Source organism: Trachinotus anak, unplaced genomic scaffold (assembly GCF_046630095.1).
Source record: "Trachinotus anak isolate AG129_WGS33_773 ecotype Australia unplaced genomic scaffold, CSIRO_AGI_Tana_v1 ptg000007l, whole genome shotgun sequence".
NCBI lineage: Eukaryota > Metazoa > Chordata > Actinopteri > Carangiformes > Carangidae > Trachinotus > Trachinotus anak.
Window position 1 is genome coordinate 16566523 of NW_027273858.1, and position 17156 is coordinate 16583678.

The following is a 17156-nucleotide window of genomic DNA, read 5'->3' on the forward strand; positions in this document are numbered from 1 at the left end:
GATGCTATGCTGCTGTTGTTTTCTACTCTGGGAAATAATTGGAAAATGACAGAATCACTACTTCCTGGGGACTGGGGAAGGAAGACTGTAAGTTAAGTGTAAGACAAAAAAAGATAAGATACAACTTTTGAAACATTAAAAGGAAAGTTTTGCAGCTATAGGAGTAGTTCACCCCTGATTTATCCATTCTACCAATACCAAATGGTCAGAAAAGATTATCTGGTTCAAGCAGGGAGGTTTACAGATTCAAATGTTTGCAGCCGAATACATTTGAAGACATATCTGAGCCAATCTGATAGTGTCTGATATTGACTCAACATCTAAGAACAACTCATGTGGTGTGTTTGGGGTCACAGATTTATGCCAAGAATGGAAAAAAGCCGGAGAGAAATGAATTTATAGTGTGGTGAATCTGGCTGTTTGTCTCAGTTTTTATGTTGGATTTCAGACATGTTGTACTGTGCTATACAGATTGGATCATGTGACAACAAGTCCTCCAACCTGAACAACCATATAAGTAGTTTTTTTCAACCCTCTGATATAACCCATAGGAGTATCTCCTGAAATATAGCGGCAGGTGTACCAGACCTTGGTTGTCATGGTTACAATAACAAACATGCAGCCTGCACCGGGAGCGGTGTACCTACTGTACCTTCATCACCTTGGTTAGGTTTAGGAAAAGATCATGATTTGGGTTAAAATAAGTATATTAGAAACAACATAAACTGCTACTTTCATATGGGAGTCAAACACGCTCTCCTGTCTCATATTCCTGTGTTTTTAGACTTTGTTCTTGTCATAATTATACAGTCACTAGATGCCACCCAACAACAAAACGTAAAAGGGTCATAATAACCTGCTGCACAGATGACCAATGGGCTCGTTTCTGGGGACTCTTTGCCAACTCTTTGTGCTGCCCTTATCCCCTCTGTTTTAGCAATATGGCAGCCAGCACAATTGAATTCATTTGTTGTTAATCTGTGTCCTCTTCTCTCTCCTGTTCTGTGCCGCCATTCCTGTCCCTTTTGTTGGTGTTACTACCGCCAAGAGCATTTGTAGAGCCTTCGCTGGATGGTAACATATTAAGACTTTGAGATGATACAAGTCCACTACAGAGGTGTTGCTCTCTGTATGAGATGGTGAATAATCAGTTCAGCAATCTCTTTAGCTGCATATAATCTTGTGTCACAATGGCAATGATCGCACAGCACCATCCAAGAGGTTAAAGAAAGAAAGCCTGTGACCCCTGGGTGATGGAAACTTGGCACACAAGTAAATGTGTCTCCTAATTCATCACCTATATTGGAAATGCCACTGAGTGATGGACTGTGCTTGTACTGGGTTGTTTTCCACTACGAAACTGTAAAAATTGAGAAAAATGTGAGAGAGAGACATTGCTAGAGTAGAGCCGACAGACTGTTTTCACTATGTTTTCTTGGAAAGGTTAGAAAGTTAGAAAATGATTTTCTCCGTCTACTGCACTGACTTGACCCTCTCTCTGTCCCCAGGGGGATGAAGACATATTGCATATTACAAAGTTAGAGTACTTCAACAGCTACAGTCATTGAGTAGGTCAAAAATAAAAAGTCTTAGCAAGCCATGCTTCCTACGCAGTGAGGTTAATTGGCATGAAATCTGCTGCTCATAACAAGCTGACTCTGAGAGCAGTGAGACTGGATCTAATTCCTTTTTTAAGTTCTAATGAAGAGTTTTTCCAGTTCTATAAGTTATTTGTACTATAGTTTAAACAAATACAGAACTCCTACAGGAAATATGAAATTGTTATTGTTACTGACTAATTGAGCATTAATTGTGGGGGGCGGCATGTCCACTTGTTGTTTTTATTACCACTGTATCAGTGGTAATTAGATGCAGTTCCACTCCACCAGACTCCCAGTTTTTGCTGTGCTACAATGGGATTCCTTACAATAGTGTTTGGAAAAAAGACCATTTCCACTGTGCTTAACCTTTAAGACTTGTTATAGAGTATGAGACATCAAACCTGCTCTGAATGAATTTCTCTTAATTTGCTTGCCTCAGTCCATTTCCTAATGGAGACAGCTTTGTTAGCTGTAGCAGACAGCTTAGCAAAAGGAGGATGCTCACAGGAAGAGATAGGTTTGTTTATCCAGTCATTTCCATTTAGGCCTGCATGCTTTTCATCCATCTGTGGGGCTTTGTGAGGAGAGAGTGAAAGATGATGCCTTCAGGCTGGTCGATGGGCGGCTGGCTGCTGAGCACACCTATGTTCATTACTGCATAATGCAGAGGACGTATTGGCTCAACGCTCAGGGCCAGGGTTTTTACAGCTTACGAGGCTTCATTAAATATGCATGAATCATAATAGTGATTTACAGATGATTTCCTGTCTATGAATCTTTAATGCTTCTTACTATGTCATCTGGCAAGTGTTACACCTCCTCCTGCTAATGTCTGTGAAAAACATGTTGCTTTTTACAACACGATGCCCTCTCACTCTCTTCGCTGTAACAGCTGACATAAAATGTTGTATCCTAAAAGGTGCCAGTATAAAAATGTACTATAACTTTTGTGCAGTTTCCAGTGTGAGTTTTGCCTTGAGTTGTTTGACATGTAGAAATACTACATCTGCATCTATTTCCAAATTAAAGCGCCACTAAAGCTTCTCCGACACCTCCAGTTTCATCCTCACTAATTGAAGCCAATTACATTCCAGACTGTATGAAAACATCTTTGATGAATCCAAGCACCAGTAAACAAGGTAGCCTATGACAAACATGGCTAATATAGTCTTACAGTAATCAAGATGCAGCTGCTAAGACATTGTAACAGGCAATAACATTCAACACAACAGCAGCAAACCATGAAAAGAATAAGCTATCCAAAAAAAGCACTTTGGGGTAGGAGAAACAACACAAGTGTTACACTGGTGGTTGTTTTTCAAATACACCTTCATGACACACTAAAAACATGCCAATGTGAATAACATGGGGTTAGGATATTTGTAAAACTTAACTTTCCACCCTGCAGTATTAAGTCCCTGATCTTGATGCCAGTGCAGAACCTGTCCAGGTTCATGGCTAAACTCAGAACAGCAATATTTCTTTTGAGTACACACTCATCAGTGTGTATTGCTAATCCTCTTTTTCCACTGCCAGCCGGATTACCTGACTGCTGATATGCTGAAAAAACCTCTGTGTGTTTTCCCTCTCCTTCTCGCCTCAAGCTCTCTCATCTTGTGAGTGTGTCCAGACAGAAGATGCAGTCACTAATCATTTAGTCGCAGCTGGTAGCGCAGCAAAATCGCACCATATCCAGGGATTCCATCTTACCCCCACCATAAATACTATCTGAAGACATTCACACACGTTCTGCTCCTTCTCTTGTCTGCAGGAGAAGCTTTGTTTGCTTGACTATTGAATTAAATATTCCTGCAAAACCTGATAATGCATAACAATCAAACACATTTAGCAGGGTTGGATAATCTCCTACATCATCCAGTGCTGTGATTGTTTGCTCTTTATATTAAGCATGCATGCATAATGTGGAATAGGATATATATGGTGACTGGATGACACCAGTCTCAGAGTGTGTTGCACACTTTGACACTCTGGCAAGGACACATTTAGCCCTTCATCAGTAGCTTTAGTCAGTGACCCTGGGATGTGTTCGTCCCAGTCATTTTTTTTTTTTGCGCTTCTGTCTTACACACAAATACGCACACATCAATGTCCATGCATCCAAAAACATGTTGGCCATTCTCTCTCCCTTAGTATCTACTATCTGCCCTGAAAACACAGAAATTTGGTGTTCAACCCAGCAAGTTTTTTTTTTTTTTGTGCTAATTTTCTCTGTTCTGCTCTAGTTGATACAACGGCTAAATTGCTGTTCATTAGAAGAGATGCAGCTACATGGTATCCCAGGTCCATCCTGTTCCCCTATGTATGGAAAACAACTCCACTATTAAGAGGAAAAGCATTGAGAGTGGGCCATTAGTGTGTGTGCAGTGGAGACACATAAAAAGCCAAATAGCCCCACACATTCTGTCAGAGAGAGACAGAGAGTTTCAGGGTTACATTATTCTCTCTGGTATCTGGACAATGAAAGTACCATTTGTTTTCCAGTGAAGGACGCCAGCTGTATTGCAAACACAACAGTCTGGCATTGGCATGGCTACTCAATAATAAGGACTTCACCATGCATAAGTGATGACAGAAAAATGTGACTTTGTTTTGAGAGAAGTCAGAGCAACAGAAATGTGTTTAAATTTGAGGGGCTGGAGGAAGCATTTTTTTAAATTATTACACTGAAATATTGGACTTCTGTACAGCAGTGATATGCACAGATGACAAAAGAAGGATTTTAGTCTACAGCCGTGCAAGTGACACCGTGAGGCTGTGCTTTGAGGTAAAAGCTAACATCATCAGGCTAACATACTTGCAATGACAACGCTAACATGTCAAGCAGGTATGCCATGTTCACCATCTTAATTTAGCATGCTAGCATGCTAACATTTGAGATAAATCTTAGGGGTTCTGAGAAAAGTAATTAAACAAAATTCTGATACTGAAATCCGTTTTCAGCTTTTGGACTTTTTTTTTCTAATCTTTGATTTTTGGTGAGATTTTGGATCATTTGAACATTTATGAAAATCAAACAATCAGCCATTTAATGGGAAAAATACATCCACAGAGATCTGAAATGTGACCCTGGCCACACACTGCTTTTTGTAAAATATCAGAAGCCAAGAAAATGACTCGTTCAATCTTTAGAAATGTAATATATTTTAAAAGCTTGTTATATTACCTATTGTGCAAGTCTTCATCTTTAAAGTAACTAAAGCTGTCAAATAAATGGGTATAATATATATATATATATATATATATATATATATATATATATATATATATATATATCCTTCAAAAATAGTGGAGTGGAAGTATAAAGTAGCATAAAATGGAAATGTTACAGAATAAAATACAAGCAGGCCTACTTCAAAATTGTACTTTGTAATCAAGTACAGTATCTAAATGTACTTAGTTACTTCCCACTAGCGGACCAAAGTAGTGGGCAGACCGACTGACATGCCCATCCCAATTGTGCCTTGCTAGCATGGTTAAAAATACATCATATTGGTTGTTGTAACATTTTCCCTCAAAAGATTTTGTTTTGGGTTTTTTTGCTAATAATGTGTTGTACTTTTTAACCTGCAGCAGTGACAGTTGATCCCTGTCTGTGCCACTGTGCAGCTAAAAGGTCAGCACTGCTTCTCCATTGAAACATCTGACTCAGCTGTGGTGGCTGTGGAACCATGATGCTGTGAAAAGTTTCTTCCTGCTGCCAGCTGGTTCTTAATAAGTTCCCCAAAGTTCACTTTAATAAGCAGTCTGCTGAGATGAAAACAAACACATATTTGCTGACGTGTACAGCGCAGACAGCACTGGGGAAAACTGTTTTCTTCAGCTTAAAAGGTTATCCTCAGCCCTGGTGAGCATGCACATTTAAACAGCACTGCTTCACATTTGTCTGTCTAAATGTTCAGTTTATTCATCTCACCGTGACAGCTGTTTAAAATTGCAAACTTCCTTGAATGACAGCTGTTGTGCAAGAAATTATTTATATGAAAATGCTATTTGCCATTTTCTAGGGCACTAATGTTACTAGCAGCAACACAAAGGTTTGTGCTAATTTCTACTGACAGTCTGAGCCCACACCATGTCTTCATGTTGGAGTGTTATGCACCTGTGATTTTTACTACTCCACGTCTGTTTAAAATACTCTTTCAGTACGTAAGAAACAAACAACCTCAATCAAATCTGCTATTAACTGTTTTTATAAGTTCTGATTTGTCGGAAGTTTACAACTTTTTTCTTTGATGGACTCATTATTTATTCCAGTAATAATTTCTCCGTGGTCGAGCTCTGACAGACCAGTGGTGACCTCTTGATGTGCACACAAGACCAAATTTGAATGTGCTTCAACACCAATATACATCAAACTTAATACACCAGCAGCTACGGCAGCTGAGCTTTATGTTTTATTTAACACTCTCCTGAAAAGAAACAACCTTGAAATAAAAACATTTTAGCTGCGGCTGCGAGAGCGAAAGATTGGAGGAGGAGGAGTCAGCAGAAATTTGCCTCCTTTTGACAGAGTTCAAGCAGAGGGAATTCAAACTGTCCTCATTTGTTGTTTCTTTAGACCAGAAAATATGAGCTAAATTCAGAGTTCATTCCTTTTCTCTAAGGTTGTTGCTCTTTGTCAGAAAATGACTTATTTCAAATTTTGTTTTGACCTCCTTCACTTAAGTTTTGGGCATATGCCAGATTTTAGTGTATTATAAATCCAAGGCTATTGAGTTGCCTCAACACAGATTTATGAAAGACTGTACTATCCATAGATTTATTACACTTGGCCAACTCTCACACAAAAACCTAGTCGAATAAACAATGAAAGGCTGCTTACAGTAAATACCCCATATTTATTAGTTTGCATTCATTTGTCATTTCAACTCCCACCTGATTGCAAAGTCATGAAGCCCCCCTGAGTCTGACAGCTGATGAATAGCTGCATGGCACAAATTGTTTCCTGAATGACTGTAATTGACACAAGCTGTAATCAAACTGCAAAGCAAAATAAATCTATCGTCTGTTCAGAGAATAACAATCTCATTCCTTTCACATCTGGTGAAAACAGGGCTTTGTTGAATAGAAAAGATGGAGCACATTCCTTCAAAATCCTCTGGTGTTTTGGGACATGACTCTCAAACTTTGCACAAGCAAGGAGCAAAGTTTTTTTTTTTTTAATTTGATATTAGTATTTGAGACAGCGGTGAGGTTTGAAGTTTGAGGTTGAAGTTTACACCAAGATCTTCTGCACCATACAGAGCCTCTTGTCTGCTCAATGTTCCCTCTCCGTGTGGGTCAGGTCTCGGTCCTGTGCCTGTGTCTGTCGGTATGTGATTAAACTTTGCCTTTGTCTTTTCCACTCTGTTGCACTTTATCTCACTAACCTCGTCTCTCCTGCCACCCTGGTGTCTCTTCCCCTCTCCTCCCTTCCCGTCACTGGCTCAGGATCACTGCAGTGGAACTCGCTCTCATCTCAGCAGTGAGGATGATTGATTACTAGCCCATTCTCATCAACTCTTACTGCCCTGTTGCTGCTTGTTCTCAAAAGCTAGCATTGGTCAGAGCAGGTCGCCAGAGCCAAAAACAAGGGTGTGGCAGACCTTGATTTCAACCTAGTGTTATAAAAACCCTCTAATATTGGTTGTTACTCAATCCAGTTTCAGCTCTTGGCTCCCAAAGAGTTGAATGACCTTCCCGACGCAGAAAGATCAAAGTCACTGCTCATCCTCCGTAACGGGCAGTTAAGTCATGTTTTAGTCATGACTGCATCACGCTGTCTCATACCACTGAAAATCACCTCTGTGCTGATTCTTATGACTCTCCTTAAAAAAGACTTTTGTGCGGATTTCCTTGTTGATATCACAGCAAAATAAAAACAAAAGCATCAAACCAGATGACTGATAACAGAGCAGCATCAGAAAAAGATGTGTACGACAGGTGGTGTAAGATGAACCACTTCAGTCGGTGCATAAAACGTGTCCTTGAAGCTGGAATTGTCTACGTGTGAGATTGACATGTGGAAAAGAGAAATCGGCTCTAACGGGATACAGATCTCACTCAGTATGTTTGTGCGGGTGTTGAATGTTTGAGGGATGGTCCATCTGCACAAAGCAGCTGCAGTGTGATTAGAGATGCAGTAAAATGTCAGATTGTAACACAGGAGACCGTTTCTGGTTGTTTCTGGTTTCCAGACAACATTGTTGATTCATATTGTAACCATGAGGATGACGAAGCTCTCCTTAACTTAATGAAGTGCTTATTTCCACCAAAACCATGATGCCTTTCTAAGCCTAACAAAGCAATATTTGTGCCAAACCAAACCTTAGCTACAGCGCTTTCACATAATAAGAGATTTAGTTTCCCATAGTAATTTGTAACTGTAATAGATGGAGAGGACAAATTATCCTGCTGTTAAGAATCTGATATTAGAAAACGCTTCTATGTATTGTTCCAGGCACTGACAAGGCCAGTCACAAACAGAGATAAAGTCCGTCAAGATTAATACCAATGTAATTTTAATTCTACAGTTTAGCTAAAAATATTTCTGACACAATATAGATTTTTATGGCTTTGTAGATTGGACATACATACTTTTTTTCACATTCGTGTTTGGACAAAGACGTTTAATATTAATTAAATTTGAGTCAGACAGAAAAATCAATGTGTCATCAGCACGTTGAATTTGCCAGACTGCTGGAGTACAAAAGGCCCATCTGTTCAGGCATCAAATGCGCAATAGTACAAGACTATTTCTGAACAGTTCAGACCAGCTTCCATTTCCTATCTGTCCATAATGTAATGCATCCAGTCAGCCCTCCAGCTGTTCTCATCTGGATTTGACCTGACCTCAGCCCTGACAGGGGAGAGCACCAGACAGAGACGACATGAACAGCCTGAAGTGAAGAATTACTTTCACTTAAGAGATCGTAAACAATCTAAATCACATACTGTTTTCTTTCTCTGTTCATTTTTGCCTCACATATATTTCTCTCTCCTCATTCGCTCACTCACTCACTCACTCACTCACTCACTGGCAGAGGCGCTCGTACTGAGGCATGTGGTCAATTAATATTGAGCTGTCATGCATCCTTGCTTTTGGAACTGGGGTAATTAGCACATAACTTGTCCCTGGTCCAAGATGGAGTGCCTCTAATTCAAACCCATACATGCACCAGTGAACACATGGGTGCACATTATGTGTGTTGTCTCTCCATGCATGGACGCACATATACACAATTAAGATGTGTTCATAGGTAAGATTAGTTGTAAGTCTTTATGGTCCATAGGCTTGGTAAATTTACACTGAGAGGAGAAGAGACAGCAGTGCAGAGAGTTAAGCTGTGTCTTTCCGTGCAGCTAAGTTGTGGTAATGAATGTCTGAGCTTAATGTGGATTTCTGGCATTTTTTCTCCTTTGCAGGCATCAGCCTTGAAGCCTCCTCCTTTCTCTCTTCTCCTTGACTCCCTTCCCTCTCACTTCTGCTCCCGCACTTATATACAGGCTCAATTCAATTTTCTGTCAAATCAATATTCTTTATTATTCTTTATTGTTACTCACACTCTTCATTTCTGTATCTCTCCTCCTCTCTTCTGGCCATGATTTAAATGTATCCCTGGCAACAACCTGTCTTTATTGTTGCCATTACCAACAACTGTATGGTCTGTATGGTCATCCACAATCTCTTTTTGTGAATAGGAGAAACAAACTCTATAACTTGTCTCCTTTTACTGAGTTCAGACTGCAGAGCTGAATCACATTATTAGGAGGTCAGATAAACTCATATTCGTGTAAGTATATTCATCAAGAATGCGTGTGTGCCAAAGGCTGTACATTAATGCACCACGGCTGTAATCACATTAATCACGTTAAGCTGTTGGAATACTTTCTGAACTGCTCTCATGGCCTTTATAGCATCCCCACGCTACTGCTCCTTGGTGTTACTAATCGGCTGTGAAGCCCTGCTTGTTGAATATACTCTTACTGTTTTACAGAGACGTCACACAGCCAGAGTTTAATTCATTTTGTTTATACGTCTCTTGGGAGCGGCTCGTTTTCTTTAACAGCGTTTCGTGTCTGACCGTCCATCACCTTGTCATTTATTAGATGTTAATAAACATCAAGAGGGCGAGCACGGCACGAATAGAAAGTAATACGTTATGCCGGCAGCCACATCAGCATATGTGGTTTGTGTTGATGAGGCTTTAAGTGAGGCCAAGAGAGCAGAAGCACCACTCTCAGGGTCATGTTTATGTGACACTGTGTTACCACTACATTAAATATTCTTCCCACAGTCCCGTGAAAATGAAGCTGACAAATATCGATTTAAGGTGTAATACATAGTCATTATTTGTCTGTTTTTCTTAGGACCTTGGTCAATTTATGTGAATTCATTTTCATCATTCTCAGTGCTCTCTGTGCTGAGTGCTTAGTGGTTTATTGACTCATTCCTTCTGATGCTTAAAAGGTCTGAGTCTGTAGATAATGGTTCAGCAAACGCTTAATGATCAGTATTATGCTTAGTTTAACTAAGTTCCATCCCACTCATATCTCCACTATTAGGAAAGATTCCCTTATATCTATTACTGGTAATCCTCAGGCTTATTCACAAACACACACAGGGATGTATATGCAGACAGGTGAAAATTCAAAGGATAAAATACCTATAGCAGGGCCCACCACAAGCCACAAGGATTGCTTTACTGTGATGCACACAGAAGAAATTCAACACCAGTCACCTCAGACTGCTACTGAGCGTTGTATAACATGTTGGCCCAAAATCTTGCATAGGTCTTGAACTGGGTAGAGAACTGGTGACTGCAAAAGCCATTGCATACCATTTATATAATTAAATATTATAATTAATATATAATTACATCAATAACATTTTGAAATACATATTTTCATATGTCATACTAAAAATGCTCTTTTTTTTTTTTTTTTTTTTGTTTCTCCACTTGATCCAGTTTTTATTCTCATTTGTCACCTTTCTGTAAAATATTGACAAAAAAATCTCTCGTCAAGGTCCATTTAGTATCTGGACTTTTGATCCTATCATTTGTCTGCTCAGTTGTCATGGAAATGTTTTTTTTTTCTTCACAGACATGAAGTCCTAAAAGTAGTTAGAAAAAACTAGAACATCTGACTAACTGCATAGACTCCATTTGCTGAAGAAGATCATATGGCGTAATAAAGAAGAAAGTTTTGTCAACTTCAGTTTTTTATGGTCAACAATGAACTCAAAATTCAACTGTGTATTCCAAATGCACATCTTTTTTTTCTGAGTAAAAGACAGTAAGTTTAATCCTTTGGCATCATCCTACAAAAGCGCTCTCATTTTCACCAGATGTAGCTCAGACACTGTTATTGCTCTGCAAAGATATTGTACTAATGTACGGCTTTCACACTCAGTTGATGAAAATTACCTTCCTGTATGGTCATTTGCAATCATGCTTGAAAAGTATCTGTGAATGCACAATACCAGGGCAGAGTCCTCTCTGTCATGAAATAATGATTGTCAACAATGCAGCTCATTATATGTGTATATTGTCAGCCATAGCCATGCTGGAGCCTGTTTCTCTGTAGCGAGGGAGAAATAGCTGTTGAATTATGTGGCAGTCCCCTGAGGTTACCAGTTCCTTCCCCCTCTATAGGCACACTGTCATACAACCTTTATGTCATTATGTCATTTATGTCCCTCCTGTCACTCCTGATTCTACTGTATTTATGATAAATAAAATGTACCCATTTTCCTAGTGTGAAGAAATTATGCAGCCTGAGCTTAAATGACTCATTTTGCTGTTACAAGCCAGCAATTTAAAATCAATTTCGTACCAGCAGAAGTAATGGAAACAGTGCTGGCAGTTACACAAATGACAATGCCTTTACTATACGACTCATTCAGGCTTTCATTAATATTCATATGGCAGATGTTCAATTGCCTGGATGATAAAAGTAAATCAGGGATATCTTGTGGGGATCTCTTGTCTCGAAGTGTGACATCATAACTCACTCTGACATCCAGCGCTGTAACCATCAAGCGAGACGGTTTGAAATATGGAACAGAGCTGTTAACACATTCTGGAGGCATGATTCAAAGGGCTGGCCCGTTCATGTGGATCTGACATGCTTCACGAGCAACAGAAGGTCTAATCCGGTGATGGGAACTTCGTAAGAAAAACATTTCGGCTTTGTTCAGCCGGCTAAAATTTTTCAAGTGAACCACGACGTGACAAAACATTAACTTGAACCTCCCATATGAACTGAGCTGGCTTTAGAAATCAATGAGAATTTTATGGCCCTGTTGCCTGTGTTTCATCTGTGCGCGCAGAGGGAATTCTGCTTATGTGAAGATCAAGTGGATGGCAGGCAGGATGACAGAAATGAAAGCACACAGACTGTGTGGGGGGGGGGGGGGGGGGGGGGGCTTCAGCGTGTAATTAATTGCCTGTTTTGTGAGAAACCTAAAAATACACATGACAATACTGCATTTTGTTGTGTGTGAGTTACAAATTTGAAGGACAGATGAAGATAATAAAAGGAGCCCCACAAAAAAAACGTTTGATTTTAGTAGCACCATGCAGTGGTCAGCACTTTCGCCTCACAGCCAGAGGGTTCTGGGTTTGAACCTGCTCTCCAGACCTTTTTCTGTGAGGTTTGCATGTTCTCCTCGTGCCTGTGTGGGTTTCTCCCGGCTGCTCTGACCTCCTCCCAGTTAGGTAAATTGTAAGTCACCAAGGTGACAATTGTCCATTGTTTGTCTCTATATCTCAGCTCTGCAATAGACTGGCTACCTGTCCAGGTTCTACCCTGCCCTTGCCCAGTGTCAGCTGGGATTGGCTCGCTGAACCCCAAACCCTAAAAGGGATAAGTGGTATGGCTAATGGATGAATGAATAAATCTGATGGATTTTGAAAAGGTTACAGACAGACACAGTTGAAACTTCTTAAAGTGTTGCTAAGTGCTTTTTGCAAAGACTGTAAATAAAGGTGGACAGCCTCCGCCATGTCACTGATAGATTTCTGAAGAGTGGTCTTGAAGCTCAGAGTGGCTGTGACCTGTAACTCAAAGCACACACCTTAAACTTAGCATAACTTTAAGCCTTAATAAATTTAAACAAGTTATTTACATACAAATTCACCCCCCATACAGTTGTCATCAAGAGGGAACTTAGCTATACAGACCAAAAACCTTTTCTCTAAACATGTTCATTTCAGCTGTAATAGTTGACCTGAGTCTGTGGGGCCAGTTTTTGAGCCAACCTCAGGCAGCCATTGAAAGAGCTGCAGGTTTTGTCACTTGTGTATTGGCTTCATTTTTCAGTGGAGGTGGCAGCTTGGTTTTTTGCAAGACAACAAGGGTTGTGTAATTGTGACAAAACACTGAAACTGCTTAACAAACACTGGTTGCTGACATGATGCCTGTGATGCACTACCTCTGTAATTTCACATCATGTGTCCAGTTTTGTTTGTCTAGTTACGACTAACTTTTTAGTGCTGTTTTATCACTCTGTGTATATTTTGATTGTGGCACCTTAAGCTGGTGGTCATTCCTGACCAAGTTTGCTTGCAGCTGTAAAACCCCTCAGCGTGTTGAAATGTGGCCTGATAAGCTTTTCCACTTATGACAGATTTTACACATTACATAAGCAACCTCCAAAGACATAGATTCCGTATTTCTTTCCCTGAAATAAAAGCATGGGGATCCCCAATACAACAGTTGCTATAGTGTTTTATGATCTTCTTGAACAAATGTAGGCGCTATTATTTCCTGTAAAGCACATCATAGAGTCAGTAGAGCTTGTGTAAATGAATATACCATGCATGACATGCATCAATGCAACATTTCAGCATACTCATAACCACATCTAAAATAAGAGTGGATATTGAGGCTGGAAGCGGAAATCATGGGGATATTTCACACGGCTGACGGCCAGCAGTAAAGTGCTCTCAGAGCACTCAGGCTCTAATTAGGTTTTTAAGTGACCCAAAGTGTGATTATCCCTGCTCTCCCTTTTCATTACAGAACCTTCATTACACTTCGCCACCCACATCCCTTGGACAAAACAGTCACAGGAACCTAAAGGCTGTAAGAAGAAAAACAAAAGAGAAAAAAAGGACTGATTTACTAGCTTTCACCTGCCAAACAGTATCTCTCCTGTGAGGACAGCCTGACGTAACACTGTCTTCGCAGCATGACACAGGGAAGGGCTGTGAGACTGGTATATCCTGTATGTATATATATATATATATATATATATATGTAGGATATACTATGAATATTGGACATGTGTTGTGGTGTCGTTTCGGCAAATTCCCCAGTAACTGAAGTTATTAGCCTTTAGAGGTTCTGGTAGGGGGATATTGATCTTCTCATCTTAATCTTGGCAGAAAAGTGTATTTAAAAAGTATTTGAAAAGTGAATGTTAAACTGTTCCTTTAACCAACCATAATCTTCCAACAACCCTAACCAAGTCATTTTCATACCTAAAACTAAGCAAAACCTAACCATAGCGGGCATAAGAAAATGATTATTTTTGCATTTATGAGTTGTAACAATTTTGGAAGACACAAAAAGAACAGATCGGAAAACACTTCCTCTGGAGAGCAATTATAAATAATGTATTTTGTCATTTGGCTTGTTTGGCCAGAAACACGTCTCCGATGTAATGTTAGTAAAAATAGGGCTGCAAACCTGTACTCTAGTGAACAAGTGGTTGCAATGAAAACAGCAGCTGAATGTGCCTCAAGAAATGTTGCAATAACACAGGTGTCGTCTGCAATGCTCTATAGCTGATGGTAGTGTGATAGTAGATAATGTGAAAAGACATGGGCTGACATTTCACCCAGGACAGAACTGAATGAGGGATGTCAGGTTACTATGTACAGTACATGTGCCATTAGCTGACCAGGACAACCCAGACCTGTTCTTAAAGAGACACACAAGATAATTCATTATTCATTTCTGTGTATCCACTGGCTACTATTCCTCCTCAGTCCCTCAGTTCATTTTAAAACCACCCTCATAATGTCAAATGTATCACTTCAAGTAGGGGAAACTAACTAGAGGTCTCTAATATTATATAACATATACTATCTATATTATGTAACAGTAGCATATGGGATAAAAGCCTTTCTCGTGAACTATGAAGAAAAGATGAACTGCTTCTCCAGGTCATTACAGAGAGAGACTTTTAAACGACACACTCTACCACTGAAATTGTGGTAAGACATTCAGTATGCTGAAGAATTTGCTCAGTAAATATTACATTTATTAACCAGATATTTCACTCATAACTTATCAAAACGATATTTACAAACTTAGAAATATTGGTATGGAGATGAGCCATATGTCTAACTGACATTAAAAAATGTGCACCTCAGGAACAGGTGAGAAATAGTTCAATAATTCTATATCATCTCAGCAGTGTTCCTAAAGACAGCAGGCCTGCAATAATTATGATGAGTGGGATGGATTCTGAATGTGTACATTGAGCGTGCAGAAAACCGTGACCACAAGATGATTGTGACGGGCAGTCAAACATTGAGGATGTGAAGTGAAATGCAATCTTGAGTCAACCAATTGACAATTAACATGCAAATCAGCAAAGGGAAAAAAAAGCCTGCATGAGATCGTGAACAAAAATCCAATAACCATGCAACAAAGAAGGCTGTGAAACATGTCCATTTGGTCTGCCTGCCACAAAGGAAATATAAGATTGAAATTTTGTTAGGAGTGGAGAGAATAATTTTGAAAGGTTAGATATGTCAGAATGATCATTTAAACTTATTGTTGTGACTGTATCACATAGTGCAGTGGATAAATGCAGCGTGTGATATAAACAAAATGCAGAGGCCGAATGTTTTATGACGACTCCCTGTAGAAAATAGCCTACAATAACGATGTGGTTCTCGTATGTTAAGAAAAACACCAGCAGTGCTGTGTTTGCAACCAATGAACCATGAGCGAACAAACTGTTAACCTATAATAAAAATATTTTGCTATATTTGTGTCTGTGTCTCTAGTACATTGTATCTACAAATGAGAGAAATGCGCCTTATTGTTAGAGCTGTGGAAATTTGTCAAGTTCAATGGGCCTATGTCTATGTCTAAGCTATATTTTATGTTTCATGAGACTTAATTAAATAGGATCATCTACCAGTTAATGGAACATCATTCTTAAGGTCACCAAACTGTAAAACTGTCTTTCCATGTCCCACTTTATTTAGATTTCTGCAACTGGATTTTCTCATTATGGCGTGTCTTTTTAGACCTTTCTATATTTTCTGTGTGTTCCCGAGAAGAGAGAATCTTGAGCTTGAACACTAACATCTGTGCCTTATGTCACAGTCTGTCGTGGGGATCAAGTCAAGTGTTTTTCTTAAGTGGCCTATTTTGTCCATGAAATAGAAGAATTCCTCTTATTCTTGATCTTAGGATGTTATGTACAGGAGGAAAAATGAATAGAACTCCAAAAGCCACAGAGAGATTATGAATACATATGATACAGGCTTTATGGAGGGTGAAAGAGGTTAATTGTGCCTGATGTTAAACAAAATCTAAATCAGAAGATCCAGAGTTGGGTAGCAGAACATGACAAGGACTACAGATTTTATGTGTGTGTCAATGCCATTAATACACTGAGATGAAACTTTGGTATTGGTTGTCAGTCAAACCTGTGAGTTTAAGGTTTATCCCTCAAATAAGACTCATGCAGGACACAGTCCTTTCCCTGGAGTAATGGCTGTGTGTTCCGCACGATCAACCCATATGCCAGCTTGTGCAGGGACTGCAGGGAGGTAAGTACTGCCAAATAAAAAGTGTTAAGATTTTGAGAGTGAACTGCCAAAGGATATATGAGGTAGTTTATATTTAAGTTTCACAGCTGCCGTGGCCAAAAGCCATCCATAGCACTCCCTTGTATGATGTTTCAAAGCCTGTCAGATGAGAAAATGACAACACCATATTCCTGTGGGACACTGCTCCTTGCAGCACACCCACTCTGAGCTGCATAGGCTCCCACAAGAAATTCTGATTTGTTTGCATCCCACGGTACATAAGATCATCAGTGTCTCACGTTATTATACTGGCAAATTAGGATGAAACCGAAGATGGTGGGAGAAGTGTTTATCACTGGATATTATTAGAGATCAAATAAGCTCCTGTACATTTTCGTATTGCAGAAATGGCTAATAGAATACCTAAAAAAGACAGTAATTCTTCGCATATTTTCTCTAATTGCGTTTTGTATTTAATTTGTGACATTCTGTTAAAACCGAAATATAACTTCTGAGATGACAACAGCCCGGTTTAAATACCATATGGCAATCACTGCCAGCTGCTTATAATTGCAAATCTTTACCTCATTCATAAGTTATATGGTGCAGTAAAATTACTACTCATCTCTTATACACTCTTTCGCTCAAATTTGCCATTTCTATTGTTTATATTATCTTGTGTTTTCCAATATAATTGGAAAAATCTGATATTTCATATAAACAAGACAAGCAAAACAAAATATTGGAATTATAATTAAAAGTTTTATATTTTTTA